Source organism: Oryctolagus cuniculus, chromosome 3, assembly GCF_964237555.1.
Source record: "Oryctolagus cuniculus chromosome 3, mOryCun1.1, whole genome shotgun sequence".
Classification (NCBI taxonomy): Eukaryota; Metazoa; Chordata; class Mammalia; order Lagomorpha; family Leporidae; genus Oryctolagus; species Oryctolagus cuniculus.
Genome location: NC_091434.1, coordinates 146,868,430 through 146,884,559, shown reverse-complemented (window position 1 = coordinate 146,884,559; position 16,130 = coordinate 146,868,430). Strand labels below are relative to the sequence as shown.

The 16,130-nt window shown below is 42.0% G+C and overlaps 1 protein-coding gene and 1 pseudogene across 14 annotated transcripts in view; one reads left to right on the top strand and one right to left on the bottom strand.

The window, feature by feature from the left end:
* CACNA2D1 (calcium voltage-gated channel auxiliary subunit alpha2delta 1) overlaps positions 1-16,130 on the top strand; it is a 524,460-nt gene that overhangs the window by 423,729 nt on the left and 84,601 nt on the right.
* LOC103348708 (zinc finger protein 330 pseudogene) lies at positions 1,718-3,253 on the bottom strand (annotated as a pseudogene).

Genomic DNA, 16,130 nt, shown 5'->3' with positions numbered 1-16,130 from the left:
GCATCAATGACATTATAAGGCTTGTACCTGGTTTAGTGGTCTGCTGCTCACTCTTCTCAGGCAATGCTGATTTTCACATGTCCTTGTAGAACTGCATTAGGGACAGTTTGGAAGCTTTGAAACTATTGGTTATATGACCTCATACAAGTGTCTTCAGGCTTATCAATTTCTGTCTCATTTCTCTTTTTCAAAAGATTTATTATATTTATCTCAAAGGCAGAATTACAGAGAGGGAGGAGGGGAGACAGAGATCTTTGGTCTCCTGGTTCACTCTCCAAATGGATGCAATAGCTGAGGCTGGGCCAGGCTGAAGCCAGGAACCAGGAAGTCCATCCGGGTCTCCCACGTGGGTGGCAGGGGCCTAAGCACCTGGGACATTTTCTGCTGCCTTCCTGAGTCACATTAGCAGGGAGTTGGATTGAAAGCGGAGCAGCCAGGGCTCCAAACAGCACTCACACCTGCACTCTGTGGGATGCCAGCTTCGCATGCGGCAGCTTAGCCCACTGCACCAACACGGGCTCCATCTCTTCTTTAAATGTCGACAGAATCACATGGAACTTGCCAAAGTATCAGTGAAAGGAAAAGTCACGTGGAAAGTGCCATCTACTGTGAGTGTTACTGTCACTAATATTGCTGTTATTACCTTCTAACGCTCTTCTACCCACTGTCGGGTAACAGTTCATCATGGACCTATCTTACTTCTTCAAGTCTAAGCATTAACAAGCAATTTGCTTAGATTTGTGTACAGCCTAGGATAGTAAAGATAGAGACATCACCTTCCCCGGAAGAGATTTAAACTGCAGAGTAGTTAAACTGTTGTCTCTCTCTGGAAGGGAGCAGGGGCCAGCCACCAGCCACCCTGGCGTAAGAGCAAGCCCTTCCTCATCTTGGGATTCTTGCCCAAAAAACTCCTCCCAGCTTGCACAGGTGCCCCCAGCCCTCCTCTGTTGTACCCTGCAGTAATTAGGATTTGGGGTACTAGAGCTGTTGCTATTGATTGTTAAACTGCCCTTTGTCTCTGAGCCGGAGGGCTTGTGGTGTCCCTTCTGTTTTCTCAGAAACTGTAGGAGGCTAACTTCTGAACTTGCAATGAGGGCAAAATCCCAGGCTCGCCACAGTTCCAGGCTGGACTGTTGAAAGTCAACGGAGTGAGTGGGGGCTGGTTTTCATATGGAGTTGCTCTGGGCGGCAAGTGGGACACAATTTTAATTGCTCATCTTTTTTTCTTTGAATGTGAAATACTAGATTTATTCAAAAAGAAATGAAATTGCCTGAGGAACACATCTGTAGTGATAGAGCTTCTGATATGGCTCTGCTCTCAAAAAATGGCCAAATAGTCACTTTGTCAATACATTTGAGAATGCTAATAAGCACTATTCAGGACATACATTGTGAGAAAGAGACTGGATGAGCAAATTGCTAAAAGAACGTAAATATCATGCAACTAAAGATAACATAATACTTAATGACAATTTAGATGATAACATTCATTCTGTGGACAGACATAAAAATACAGCAATTCATTTTATCTACTACATTTTGTAAAATGAGATATAATGAATTATAAGCAGTGTTTTTATCAGTTCCCATAAAAATACTATGCCCAACCAGTTGGCCCAGTAAATGTGACTAGTCTTTTGCCCAAGGCCAGAATGGTAGGATTTTGAGACATCTGCATGCGATTCATCAGGCACACATACATTCCTGCCCCTTTCGCCTACAGACACCTGCAGGCAAGCAGTGCTTCCTGGTTCCCTTCCTCCTCATAGGGACCATAGCCACTAGCACAGATCCTCTCTCAATTCAGACCAGTGACTAAGTCTGATGGCTCAGCATCAGAATCCTTTCCACCTGCCTCCACATCCTCTTCTGCTTCACACTCCACCTCCTCCTCTTCATGGTAACCACCCGCCCACATTCATCAGATGAAAGGCTTTTCCAATCAGCGTTGTACCCAGAAGCTCCATTGCCCTCTTCACTGCCAACCCGTGTTGACCTGCCTAGATCCTTGGTCTCTTGAGTTGCATGGCCACATTTAGGGCCAGGAGGCTATTCCCCTTTTTCTTGCTGACACATGTTTTTAAAGGTTTATTTATTTATTTTAAAGGCAGAGTTACAGAAAGAGAGAGAGAAAGAGGAGACACAAAGAGATCTTCCATCTGCTAGTTCATTTCCCAAGTGGCCTCAATGGCCAAGGCTGGGCCACGCCGGAGTCAGGAGCCAGGAGCTCCATCCAGGTCTCCCACAGGGGTGCCAGGAGCCCATGCACTTGGGCCATCCTCCGCTGCTTTCCTGAATGCATTAGCGGGGAGCTGGAGAGGAAGTGGAGCAGCCAGGACTTGAACTGGCTACCCATAAGGGATGCCGGCATTGCAGGTGGCAGCTTAAGGGGCTGCACTGTGCTGGCCTCAAAATGATCATTGTTTCCCTTTCTTCAAAGGAATTTTTTTTTATGATTCATTAATTTTGTTTGAAAGGCAGAGTTGCAGAGAGAAAAGAAGAGATCTTCCATCCACTGGTTTACTCCCCAAATGGCCATAAGGCCAGGGAAGTGGAGCAGCCAGTACTCTCTCCTGCACCCATCTGAGATGCTGGCATCACAGGAAACTGCTTAACCTCTGCTGCACAATGCCAGCCCCATTGCTTTCAGCACCTTGCTCTTTGTTTGCTCATCTCAGAAACAAGCCTTACAGTGGAGACACGAATGTGGACCAAGCTGATGGCATGAAAACACCCTTACATATTTCTACTGCTAAATGCTGGCAGCTGGCTTGATGCTGGAATTGATCATCTTCATAGAGAAAGTGAGAGCAAAAATAGCAACTGAGTATTCTGCCCCTGTGATCCCCTACACCTGGTTCACACTCAACACACACAGCATCTATAGAGGGCAGGCACTGCACGTGTACTGAGACGTTCCTAACATGGTCCACCCAGGTTTCACCGAAGCCACATATTGCATCCACCACTCCCAGAGCTGCACATACCAGCATGCTCTATGACACAATCGCAAGACTAAATCATGCACTTTTGTTTTCCCACACTGTGCACGGATTGGAAACTGCTGTGCAGAATTACAAAAATAGCAACTAATGCTCAATTCTTCTGCCATCTCTGACAGTTGGTCACATTCCACTGAAGCATTCCGTGGGTGTTCAGCTAAATCCACAGTGCTTCTTGATGCTGTTAGTTGTTTTTCGCATTCCCCATAGTTCTCCACATTCTTCCTCGCACCAGACTTTCTTTTAGGCATTTTTCCCTTCCTTCTCGCACATGTGCTGGGCCAACCTCGCTTACCCTTGCTGGGAGGCTGGGCTGCAACTGCAGTCAATCCTACTCATGAGCCAGGGCTCAACACAGGCCTTGGTTTGTCCTGAGTCCAAATAAAATAACAATATTTGGCATGTTGCTGAAGCTTTGTTGCAAATGACATCAGGAAGAGTAATTTCATTTCACATCTGGTGGAATAACCATCCATTTAAGAGTTCAGGAAATCTTGATGTTGATCCACAGATCAGGTATGTCACAAATGAAAGGGTCACACTTTCTACTCTTGCTATGTAAGATGTCCCCTAGGGCCGGGCAGTATGAACCTCACCCCATAGCCACATCAGACAGAGGCTGTAAATAGAGAGCCTCAAGCTCCACCACCCAGGAGCAAGACTGCATCTGGCCAGCCCTGCAAGTGAGCCTTCCACAGGGTTTGATCCATTCACTGCTATTCGTAGACACACATACTCATGCTCATTCTGGAATTGCCACTACTTTCTGTCCATTGTAGCAGTGCTAGCTGGGTACCAGGATTCGTATGTTAACTTTTAGATTACTTGTTTGAGAGGTAGAGAGAGAGAAGTTCATGTGGTTTGAGAGGTAGAGAGAGAAACCCATGTGGTTTGAGAGGTAGAGAGAGAAGTCCATGTGGTTCACTCTGAAAATGCTCACACCAGCTGTGGGTGAGTGGAGCCTGGGAGCCCAGGAACACAGTCCAGGTTTTAGATTATCAGAAAGAAGGGAATCAGACACATCTTTCTGGGACTTATTATTATACCTCCACTAACCTGGATTTTAACAGATTGGTAATTTACAGAATTCTTCATTCTGTGGAAGTTTGTGGGATATTTTCTTTCATAGCCATTGGCTTTTGGTGGGGGTTACAGAAAGAAGGAGCAGAATTAAGGTCATTTAGAAGAATCAAGATTCTGCTACCAGAGACTTGTTCTTTAAAGGCAAAGACAAGTACTTTTAAAAGCAGTCTGCATTGGAAAGACGCATAGAGATATTATAGAGCATGAAGAAATAACACTGAAGGACAGGAGAACGTAGGGATTACAAGAACAGGCCAAAGAAATCAAGGTTACTGAGTTTTAATTAAGCGATGCCAGAGGATAACTTAATTGCTTTGCAGATATAGGGATAGTTTATAGCCAGGTGTTGACAAGTCTGATAAATATTTTTTTCCTTTAATAATTACATACATGGTTTACTAAGTTTCTGGTACTTTGAAGTTAGTTGTTTATGTGGTTTTAAAACCGCAAAGTAACATTCAAGGGAAGGCAGATATTTTAATTCTAACTGAGGTATTGTCTTTAAAAATATGAAGATTATGCTTGTGATTATAAAATAATATGCAAGAATCCTATTGTAAAAATGAAAAAATAAGAAACTAAGGAGGAGGGTGGATGCTTGGAGCATGAGTGGGAAGTAGCTGTTAAATCTGTATAAATGAAATACATGAAATTCATTCACTTTATATAAATAAAATTCTTTAAAGTTATTGATCCATTTGCTGGAGCTTGATGGACTGAGAAATGACTGTGTGTCGGTACTTACTGGTTAGTTTTTCAAGTTACATTCATTTTTTTTTTTTTAAACAAATTACAGCATTTATTCAATAAGGAATATTAAAATAATTCCAGTTAGTAGAAAATAAAATAACTTCAACCACATATATTATAATTTATCATGTACATTCTCCAAAATCCCCAGAATTTTTTTTTTTTATTTTTTATTTTTTTTTAAACTTTTATTTAATGAATATAAATTTCCAAAGTACAGCTTATGGATTACAATGGCTTGCCCCCCATAACGTCCCTCCCACCCGCAACCCTCCCCTTTCCCACTCCCTTTCCCCTTCCATTCACATCAAGATTCATTTTCAATTCTCTTTATATACAGAAGATCAGTTTAGCATACATTAAGTAAAGATTTCAACAGTTTGCTCCCACACAGAAACATAAAGTGAAAAATACTATTTGAGTACTAGTTATAGCATTAAATCTCAATGTACAGCCCACTAAGGACAAAGATCCTACATGAGGAGTAAGTACACAGTGACTCCTGTTGTTGACTTAACAAATTGACACTCTTGTTTATGGCATCAGTAATCACCCTAGGCTCTTGTCATGAGTTTCCAAGGCTATGGAAGCCCCCTGAGTTCACTGACTCTGATAATATTTAGACAAGACCATGGTCAAAGTGGAAGTTCTCTCCTCCCTTCAGAGAAAGGTACCTCCTTCTTTGATGACCCGTTCTTTCCACTGGGATCTCACTCGTGGAGATCTTTCATTTTTTTTTTTCCCCAGAGTGTCTTGGCTTTCCATGCCTGAAATACTCTCATGGGCTTTTCAGCTGGATCCACATGCCTTAAGGGCTGATTCTGAGGCCAGAGTGCTGTTTAGGACATCTGCCATTCTATGGGTCTGCTGTGTATCTCACTTCCCATGTTGGATCATTCTCTCCCTTTTTGATTCTATCAGCTAGTATTTGCAGACACTATTCTTGTTTATGTGATCCCTTTGGTTCTTAGTCCTATCATTATGATCAATTGTGCACAGAAATTGATCACTGGGACTAGTGAGATGGCATTGGTACATGCCACCTTGATGGGATTGAATTGGAATCCCCTGGTATGTTTCTAACTCTACCGTTTGAGGTAAGTCAGCTTGAGCATGTCCCGAATTGCACATCTCTTCTAATGAAGAACTGGATTAAGGATTCCTCTGGGTTGCCTTTAGAAATCTCTCTTTTTTTTAAATAATAGGTAACATCCAACAATTTTATGTAGTACAAGCAAGTGGTATTTATCCCACGTAAGCAAGGCTGTCAGCATTTTAAAAAATCAATAAATTGGACATACTACACAAACTGCAAAAATGTTAAATGGTTACATCAACTTTTGTAAAAGATATTTGGCATAAAAAAACTGAGCAAACAAGAAACAGAAGAGAAATTCCTCATCTAGATAAAGAATATCTACCAAAACCAACTTTAATAGTGAAATTGGACAGTTTTCCCTTAAGTTGGGGAAAGGGGGAAGTGTCTTTTTCTCACCACTACTTTTCAATATTATGGTGGAATTACTAGACAGTGCAGTAACACAAAGAAAGGATACAAAATGCATACATATTGGGAAGGAAGACATAAAACTGCTAGCAAATGTCATTATTGCATGTATAGAAAATTCAAAAGTACATCATAAGTACCCCTGGAACAATGTTAGTGTAGCAAAGTGGCGAATTACATGTACAATTTAATTGTTGTTCCATGTATGGGTAAGAGCTAGGATTTGAAATTTAAAAACAAAATTAAGCATCATTTAAAATTGCATCAGGTTAAAAAGCAAATCCCAATCGGTGTCTTTTAACTGGACAGTTCAGGCCATTAACGTTCAATGTGACTAATGAAAAGTGGTAACTTTGCCCTGCCATTTGCCAAAGATAAGTTCTAATATATGCTTTGAATTCCCTGTGATCTTTTGCTGTGAGGTTTCCTTCCTTTATCTTCTTTCATACTGATGACCGTGTTTCTGTGTTTCTGTGTGTAACACATCTTTAAGCATCTGTTGCAGGGCTGGACGAGTGGCGACAAATTCTTTCAATTTCTGTTTGTTATGAAACGTCTTTATTTCACCTTCATTCACAAATGATAGCTTTGCAGGATATAATATTCTGGGCTGGCAGTTGTTCTCTCTTAGTACCTGGGCTATATCTCGCCATTCCCTTCTAGCTTGTAGAGTTTCTGATGAGAAGTCAGCAGTGAGTCTGATTGGCTCAGGCCACACCCATCTCAAGCCCTAAGGCTCCATCAAAAACAGATAGTCCACTTAATCTAGAGTCATAGTATAACAAGAAAAAGCACCACAGTGAAGAAACCAAATATCTCCAATATGCCAAATAACAAATGCAAAAACCGAGGTAATAAAAACAAGGAAGTCACCATGACACCCTCAAATGAAAAAGACACCCCAATTCAAGATTATGAAGATGATGACATAGAAGAAATGCAAGAAGCAGATCTCAAAAAATTGATAAGAACATTAAGAAGTTCTCAAAAACAAATTCTTGAACTACATAAAGCCTTAATGGACAAGATAGAAAATCTCTCTCGTGAAAATGAAATATTAAGGAGGAATCAAAATGAAACGAAACAATTAGTACAACAGGAAACTGTGATAGTGACTGAAGTGAAGAATTCAATAGATCAAATGAAAAACACAATAGAGAGCCTTACAAACAGAATGGGTGAAGCAGAAGAGAGAATATCGGACTTAGAAGAGAGAGAACAGGAAAGGATACAGTCAGATCAAAGAAAAGAAGAGGAAATTAGAAATCTAAAACATATTGTCAGGAATCTTCAGGATACTATTAAAAAAACCAACATTCGGGTTCTAGGAGTTCCTGAAGGCATGGAGAGGGAGAAAGGATTAGAAGGCCTTTTTAGTGAGACATTAGCAGAAAATTTCCCAGGTTTGGAGAAGGACAGAGAAATCCTAGTACAGGAAGCTCACAGAACCCCTAATAAACACGACCAAAAGAGATCCTCACCACGACACGTTGTAATTAAACTCTCCACAGTGAAACATAAAGAAAAGATCCTAAAATGTGCAAGAGAGAAACGTCAGATTCATTTTGTTTTGAGTACAGGCAAAAGGGATAGTTTAGGCTGGCCTGAACTACACACAGAGCGGAATCCTTCAGAATTATTTACATTCAGTTATTATATTTGCTCTTCATTATTTAGTAGACTTGAAATTCCAAAGAAAGAAAAATGTGAACTGATATACTGGAAGTACTGATTTGCACAATGCAAACACTTTCATCTTAATTGTTAATGAAACAACACCCCATTTCAGCCAACTTCTCAGGGGTTGAAAAAGCATTTAGTGAACTCTTGTAAACACTATAACTTAAAATACATCTTAGACGTGAAAATCTTTTTTTTAATGTTACAATGTAAGGAGCTATGTCCTAAAGTAATAATTCATACAGTTTTTCTTAGAAACTTCCGATGCATATACTGGGCATTTACTTTTTCCTGCAATTGGTTTCCCTTTCTAATGTTTTGTTCAGTAATTCATGCTTACTAACCCCCTTTGCAAATTATTGCAGTGTGTTTTCACTCCCGCCTCTGTCTGCTCCACATAACCCTGTGCTCAGGGATTGTCACTACTGAGGTCTTTGTCTGTTCCATAACCAAGCCTGTACTTTTCACCTGTGTAGTTGACCTCAGCGGGGCAGAGTTACCGGGCAGTGTCATTCTCACCACCGCTTGTTGCTCCCAGCCAGATGCCGCTTCCCGTTCACAAGCACTCACTGGTGAGGTCCATGAACATGTGTGTCCTTCCTGCGTGGTGCTTGTCTGTGCTTGGCAGCCCCTTCCATTCCCCGTGGCGTAAATCCTGATGCGTCCACATCCAGTTTGCAGACGGCACCTCCCCCAGCTCAGCTCTTTGCTCCGAAGCTGCCTTCTCAGGGTCGTCCTCCTGATCTCACTCCCAATCTGATTATTCCGTCACGTTAGCCATCCACACGTGTGCTCTTTATTTACTGTACCCCTGGTTCCCTCCTCCCCATAAATGAGGGCCTCTTTGGGTGCAGCAGCACCACTCTGTGTAGGTGTTACTGTGTGTGTGTCATTTCTGTGCACACAGCGGTCATTCTGGAATTGGCACTGCTTTCTTTTCATCGTAGCAGTGCTAGTAGGGTATCAGGATTTTTGTGTTAACTTTTAGATTTACTTGTTTGAGAGGTAGAGAGAAGTTCATGTGGTTCACTCTGAAAATGCCCACACCAGCTGTGGGTGAGTGGCGTCTGGGAGTCCAGGAACACAGTCCAGGTCTCCTAGGTTGGTGGCAGGGACCCAACTACTTGAGGCATCACTTGTTGCCTCCTGGGGTCTGCGTGGACAGAAAGCTGGAGTTGGAGCCACAGCTGGGGATGGTTGGGAGGCATTCATATGTGGGACATGCACATCCTCACTGGTGCCTGACCACTGGTCTAGTAGTCATATTTCAATTCTGTCCTTAGAAGACCAGAGTCCCCTCACTCGAGTTATCAGGGCTGAGGTATCTCCAGTCTACAAACAGAGACATGCCCATCCCTCTGCTCTGTAAGCAGACCAGTCATCACCACCCTGTGATTGCCATGGTTTCAACGAGGGCACGTTTTCCAGGTAATCAGCTCTAGGCGCCATGCACCTAATGGACATATTGATCAGGTCTGAATCATAGTGTTGTTAAGCAGAAATTGATCCCAGAGTATATGATCATTTGATAATTTCATTTAGGTTTTTCTTTTGGAAGCTGACATTCAAATTTCCACAGGGCTATGAAAAGATATTTGTAGTAGAACTAATACCCATAAGATTACTGTGTCTTGAGAATAATGGAATGGGAAAGAAAGCTCCCCATATTTCCAGATGGACAAGTTCTGTAGAATCAAAATTGCACTGTGGTTTATTAAGAGATGGCTGAGAATATATAATTGTCAGGCAGAGATGAGCTAAATACAAATTGCTTTGAAGTGAAAGAGTAGCATGGCATTAATTGATTGCTGGCAATTCTTCTAAATGCATACGATTAGAGAACTGTAATATTTCTGTAGACAAATATAAACACAATGTAATAAATATGATACACAAGACTGTTTTTTAGAAATCTGTAGAACACTCCAACAAGAAGGAACAGACTGAATATTGAGTATATTGTGATTCAAATGAATGGGAACATTTGTTTAAAAATGAAAATTCTATTTAAAGGTTTGACATATGATGATTTATCCTTGTAAGCAAGCATATTGTATGTTTATAATTATAATATGATAAAGAATTCTTTCATTTGATTTATATATACAATAGTCCTTATTTATGGTTTTGTTTTTTATTGTCAAACTATCAGGTGAGATCCAGGTCATCATTTTGGAACTTCCAGTTCTTTCCCAAATTTTTGTTTCAGAAAGCAGGACACTGAAGCTTGGAGGAGATTGTGGTTGTGCAGTGATGGTGGCATGGATTTTGTGAGAGAAAGGGCCTAGATGAGACCTGTGTTTCCTAATTGAATTAAAGTGCAAATTCTTTATCAGTATGTTCTGAAATTGAAAAAAAAAATACTTCTTTAGTTTTTATTTATTTGACAGGCAGACAGAGGGGGAGGGAGAGAGAGAATCTTCCATCTGCTGAGTCACTGCCTAAATGCCTATAATAGCTAAGTCTGTGCCAGACCAAATGCAGGAGTCCAGAACTCAATCCAGGCTTCCAGTGTGGGTAGCAAGGACCCAAGTACTTGAACCATCCGCTGCTGCCTCCCAGGTCTGCATTATCTGGAAGCTGGAATTAGAAAGCAGAGCCCACACTCAAACCCAGGCCCTCTGGTATCGGATGCAGGCATCCTGAGGGGCATCTTAACAGCTGCATCAAATGCCCACCCTGTTTCTGTTTGGAATTTTTAAGGTTTATTTATTTATTTGAAAGGTTGAGGGGTTGGGGGGTGGGGGGTGGGGAGACAGATCTATCTTCCATCTGCTGGCTCATTTCTCAAATGGCTGCAACAGCCAAAGCTGGTCCAGACTGAAGCCAGATGCTAGGAACTCCATCCAGGTCTCCCATGTGGGCGATAGGAAAGCAGATACTTGGGCCATCATTTGCTGCTTCCAGGCCAATGCACATCATTGCCAAAAATCATGGCTTAATAGCAGTACCTTTTTTGCTTTTATTTTTATTATTTTCTTAAACATTTATTTATTTGAAAGGCAGAGTCACAGAGACAGGGAGAACATATGGTATTTGTCAGCTACTATTTTATTAATATAGTCATTATTACATTGTATGATCATAATAATGAATATAGAAAGAATAAGTTCACAAAATGATGGAAACAGGAAAGGGATAAAAGTTCCAGAAATATACCCCAAATCTTAATTTACCATAAAGAATGGGTCATGAAGCAATAATTATTCAGTAAAGGAAGAAATTGGCTATTTGCAAAGACAAATGGCTGAATTCACTTGTCACCTCAGAGTATTGAAGAGAATAAATTCTACCTTGGCTAAACACCAAGATGTAAAGTAAGCAAGGCAAAAAAAAAAAATGAAACATTAAGACAGATTATAAATGAGTACTTATCTGATGGGTGGATGAGTGATTTTCTTGGAGTTATGCTATGAATTCATGAAAGGGGACTGGCATTTGGCAGAGTGCTCAGGCCACCGGTTAGAATGCCCCCGTATCTCACGTTGGAGTACCTGGGCTCAGTTTCTGACACCTGTTTCCTGCTAGCACATACTCTGGGAAGCAGCAGGTTATGGCTCAAATACTCAGTTCTCTGTCACCCACCTGTGAGAGAGACCTGGATTGCGTTACGGGCTCTCAGCTTTAAGGAGTTTGAAGTGTAAACCAGTGTATGTGAGGTCTGTGTGTGTGCTCACGTGCACCTGCTCCCTCTGCTTCTCAATTAATTAAAATAATGGAGTAAGTTCATAGATTCAAATGAACAGGAGCAACAGGGGATGACGTTGTGGCACAGCAGATTAGTGACCACCTGCAGTGCTGGCATCCCATGTGGGTGCTGTTTCAAGTACCCACTTCTCCACTTCCCATGCAGCTCCCTGCTAACGCAGCTGGAAAAGCAGTGCAAGATGGCCCAAGTTCTTGGGCCCCTGCACCCACGTGGGAGATTCAGATGGAGCTCCTGGCTTCAGCCTGACCCAGCCCCTGCCATTGCAGCAGGGATTGAACTAGCAAATGGAAGAACCCTCTGTTTGTCCCTCTGTAACACTACATTTCAAATAAATAAAATAAATCTTTAAAAAAAGGAGCAACAAATTGGGAAAAGACTTACAATTCACAGAACTCTGTGGAAATTAATATATGAGGAAAAAGTTTTACTTGACTAGTAATCGATATTCAGGTAATTGAAATGTTCAAGTACCCTTTTCACATGTACTTTAGGATAAAAAATGTTAAATGTTTAGGAGAATGCAGTAAAACTGGCAAATATCCTTTAAATTGGTGCAGTTTCCGGAAACTACTTTGGTGACAGATACAGAATTCAGAAGTCATTTTTTTTTTTTTTTAAGATGTATTTATTTGAATGGTAGCGTTACAGAGAGAAGGAGAGACGGAAAGAGACCTCCACTTGCTGGTTCACTCCCCAAATGGCCACAATGGCCAGGGCTGGGCCAGGCTGAAGCCAGGATCTAAGAAGTCCATCCAGGTCTCCTATGTGGGTGGCAGGGGCCCACCCAAGGACCTGAACCATCCTCTGATACTTTCCCAGGAGCATTAGCAGGGAGCTGGATTAGAAGTGGAGCAGCTGGGCCTTGCAACATAGCTTTAACCCGCTATGCCACAGCACCAGCCCCAGAAATCATTCTTACCTGGGACTATATCCATACCTTTATGGATACTTATCAGCTTTTTAATGTATGATTTAGAGTAATCATCTTGTTTGTATATAATATTTCCTAGTGTCCAAATTTCTTGTGAAAAATACTTAAAATAGTTGTAGAAATATTTTTATTGGGAATATATACAGAAAGCTTAAACATAACCAGGATTCCCAAGATCATGACCCAGGTTCATGCTTTCCTTTTCGTTTCCTACATTGCCATCTTGTGGCCACAGTACAGATAGCATCTGATACTATAATTTGTACCGCTTATTATGCAGAATTGTTTAATTTACTTTGTTAGTTTATATTAATCATATTTTACATGACATAAATGTACGCATTATTCTTTATAATTGTGTATTATGTAAATAACTTTACTATTTTTTTAATTTAAAACTAAAAAAGCCATGTTCCAAAACACCTGTAGGTCGGGGTTTGAAGTTTCCGTCCTTACCCATCATCCTCACGACTTGAGCTCACAGATTTTTTTGCACCCTGTTTATTCCGTGTGAGCTGAAGACGGAAAGCAGAAGACTAAGACGTGCTTAGGAGATTATTTAGGTACTGAGCCAATTCAAAAGCTGAGAAGTGTCGCGTTCCATTTTCCCTGTTAGAAAGTGTCAGGGCTGATCAGGGCACAGAGCACCCTTAGGCGTGGCTGCCTTGTAACAGCATAGAACCCATGGAGCAGGAGGAAGATGGGCTTTGTGAAGTGGGCGCAGACTGAGGGGCCAAGATCCGGTGACCCCAGGCGGAGGGATTGCCTTTGTCCCAAGCCGTAGTACTTCTGAGGTGGGACTGCGAGAACCCACTCCTCCGTCCGTGGGACACCTGACGCTCCACGAAGGGTACCTTGCAGTTGCCCTCCCTGACACAGGGCACCGTCTGGGGACTTTGCTGCTTCTTGGACCTGGCAAGATGTCATCGTTCATGTCCCAGGAACATGTGACCAGCACTAGTCTCCACTCCTCCACCTCCAAACCCCCTAACCCCCAACAAAACGGTTTCGCAGAATGATCTGGTACCCAGCAGAGGACGTCAAAACACTAAATAGCTGCTGTCTTCACAAAACCAAGAGTGGGGTTTAGCTGATGTGAGAAATCAATAGTTGGTTTGGCATCCATGGGTCTTCTAGTTGGATGTGTGTGCTTGCCTATGGTGTTTCATTGGAAGAGTTTCGGAAGCACTGGAATCTCTAGCTCATGTTAATCCCAGAAACTGTTTCCAGCACTAAACTAACCTTTGAGATATGTTGTCTATCAGAAATTGGCCTTTATTTACAGCTTACTCATGAATCAGGAATGAGTTAGGGATTCTTTCTGATATCAGTGTTGAGTACACTAATTTTTTTTTTTTTTTTTTGCTAAAGTAATTGTAAGCCGCTACAGGTGCAGTTTATTTAACATCTGCTTTTGTGCTAGATGATGCCAGGTGCTCCACAAACCTTCATCTGGCTGTTTTAACAGTGTTTACTTGGACAGAATACTTACATTTTTGAATGCCCCAGTGTAACAGCAGGGTGCGGGGCGAAGCTGTGGTGCATCCAAGTGTGTCGCTTCACTGTGCATCACCATTTTGCACTAGCTTCTAATTCTCTTAAACTGCACCTGCCAGAGGTTAAGCAGAGAAAGGTTAAGCAGAGAATTCATAGGTTTGTTCCATAAGCACGCACAGCCTACCAGTTAAGTGCCGAGGACTGAAGCTGCCAGTGATGGACTGATCTTCAGCCGTGTGGGCTAATCATCCAATAGCAGAATCTCTTTACAAAGATAGCACACGAGTAAACATAGGACTACAGCTGTGTTCCAGAGCATGGGCGACAAGCAGCCTGATAGTGAAGTGATCTGATCTCATCAGGGACAGACCTGAAAACCTTTTGTGAGAAACAGATGTGGGACTTGGTGGGGCCATCCTATAAAGAAGGAAGGAGAGAGGTGGTGGGCCGAGGAGCAGCGTGCAGGGTGGGACACGAGCTGCCGGCAGAAGGAGCAGATGCTGTGTGGGGCAAGCTCTGGGATTCCTCCTGGGTGCTTCTCTGAACCCTCGTGCCCACCTGTGCAGGTGTGCCAGCAGAGGTTATGCTTTGCGGTTCTAGTAGGCAGCCTATGCGGTTGACTGCTGTGGGGTCAGAACAATCAGTGTGATGATAGTCTGTGTCTCTGATTACAGCACACAATATTCAGTTTTTGGGGTGGGTGCTGGGCACAGCAGTTGAGACCCATCCCATGCCTGAGTGCCCAGGATTAAGTCCTGGCTTCACTTCTGATCCCAGCTCCCTGCTGAAGTGCACCCTGGGAGGCAGCATGTGGTGGTTCAGGTATATGGGTCCTTGTCATCCACATATGATGCTGGAGTTGACTTCCCAGCTCCTGGCCCAGCCCCAGCTCCTAAAGGCATTTAGGGAGTGAACCAGAGGATACATGATCCCTGTAAACTGTCTCTGTCTCTGCTGCTCAAATAAATAATTTTTAAAAAAATCTTTACTAGGAAAACATATACACACTTTGAAAAAGAAATATTTTCTTACTAGATAACAAAGGAATACTTTCCTTAAGTTTATCTTTTCACTCATGGTACACAATTTCAAAATTTGTAATGCTATATTAGTCAACTTTTGCTCTGAAGTTTTTAATATGTGTTTTTTAATATTTACTATGAATTAGTAATTCTTTCTGTTTCAAGATTTTTTTTTTATTTGAAAGGCAGAGTTACAGAGAGGCAGAGAGAGAGATCGATCGATCTCTGGTTCACTCCCCAGATGGCTGCAATGACCAGAGCTGTGCCAGTCTGAAGCTAGGAGCCAGGTCTCCCACACGGTGTAGGGGCCCAAGCACTTGGGCCAACTTGTACTGCATTCCTATGCCATAGCAGAGAGCTGCATGGGAAGTGGAGCAGGTGGGACTCGAACCAGCACCCACAGGGGATGCTGACCTGCTACGACATGGCGCTAGCCCCTTGATATGTGATTTTAAATATACATGTAGGCTCTTGTTACTAACAGCTGCAATTTCAGTTGGTGAAAATGAAATTTTATATTTCCGTATAGACATAGATAGGTGATGTGTCTTTATTAATATGAACGTATATATGTTCTGAAAGGAGATACATCCAGGTTGCCTGTGGAGGACATGTTTGTACAATTGAAAACTTTTAAAACTTCTCACAACTTTCCCAATAAGATTTGCTACAGGGAGGAACACTTGGTATGCGATTCCTTTCTCTGCATTATTTACGAGTTTTATCACAAGTGCAATTGTAGTATTTCTGTTATATGCCACTAAATTTGTATGTAATGAATTTGCATTTCACCAGTTAAAGTGGCTTAATGAGATGCTTCACTTTTCTATATTAAAAGCACGTCAAGGCCCCCAACAAGACTCAGGGCAACACACCATTCAACTCTCACCTCCTGAGTAACTCGTACCTTTATGATGATCCATGGTTTAAGTAGATCAGCAAGTAAAAT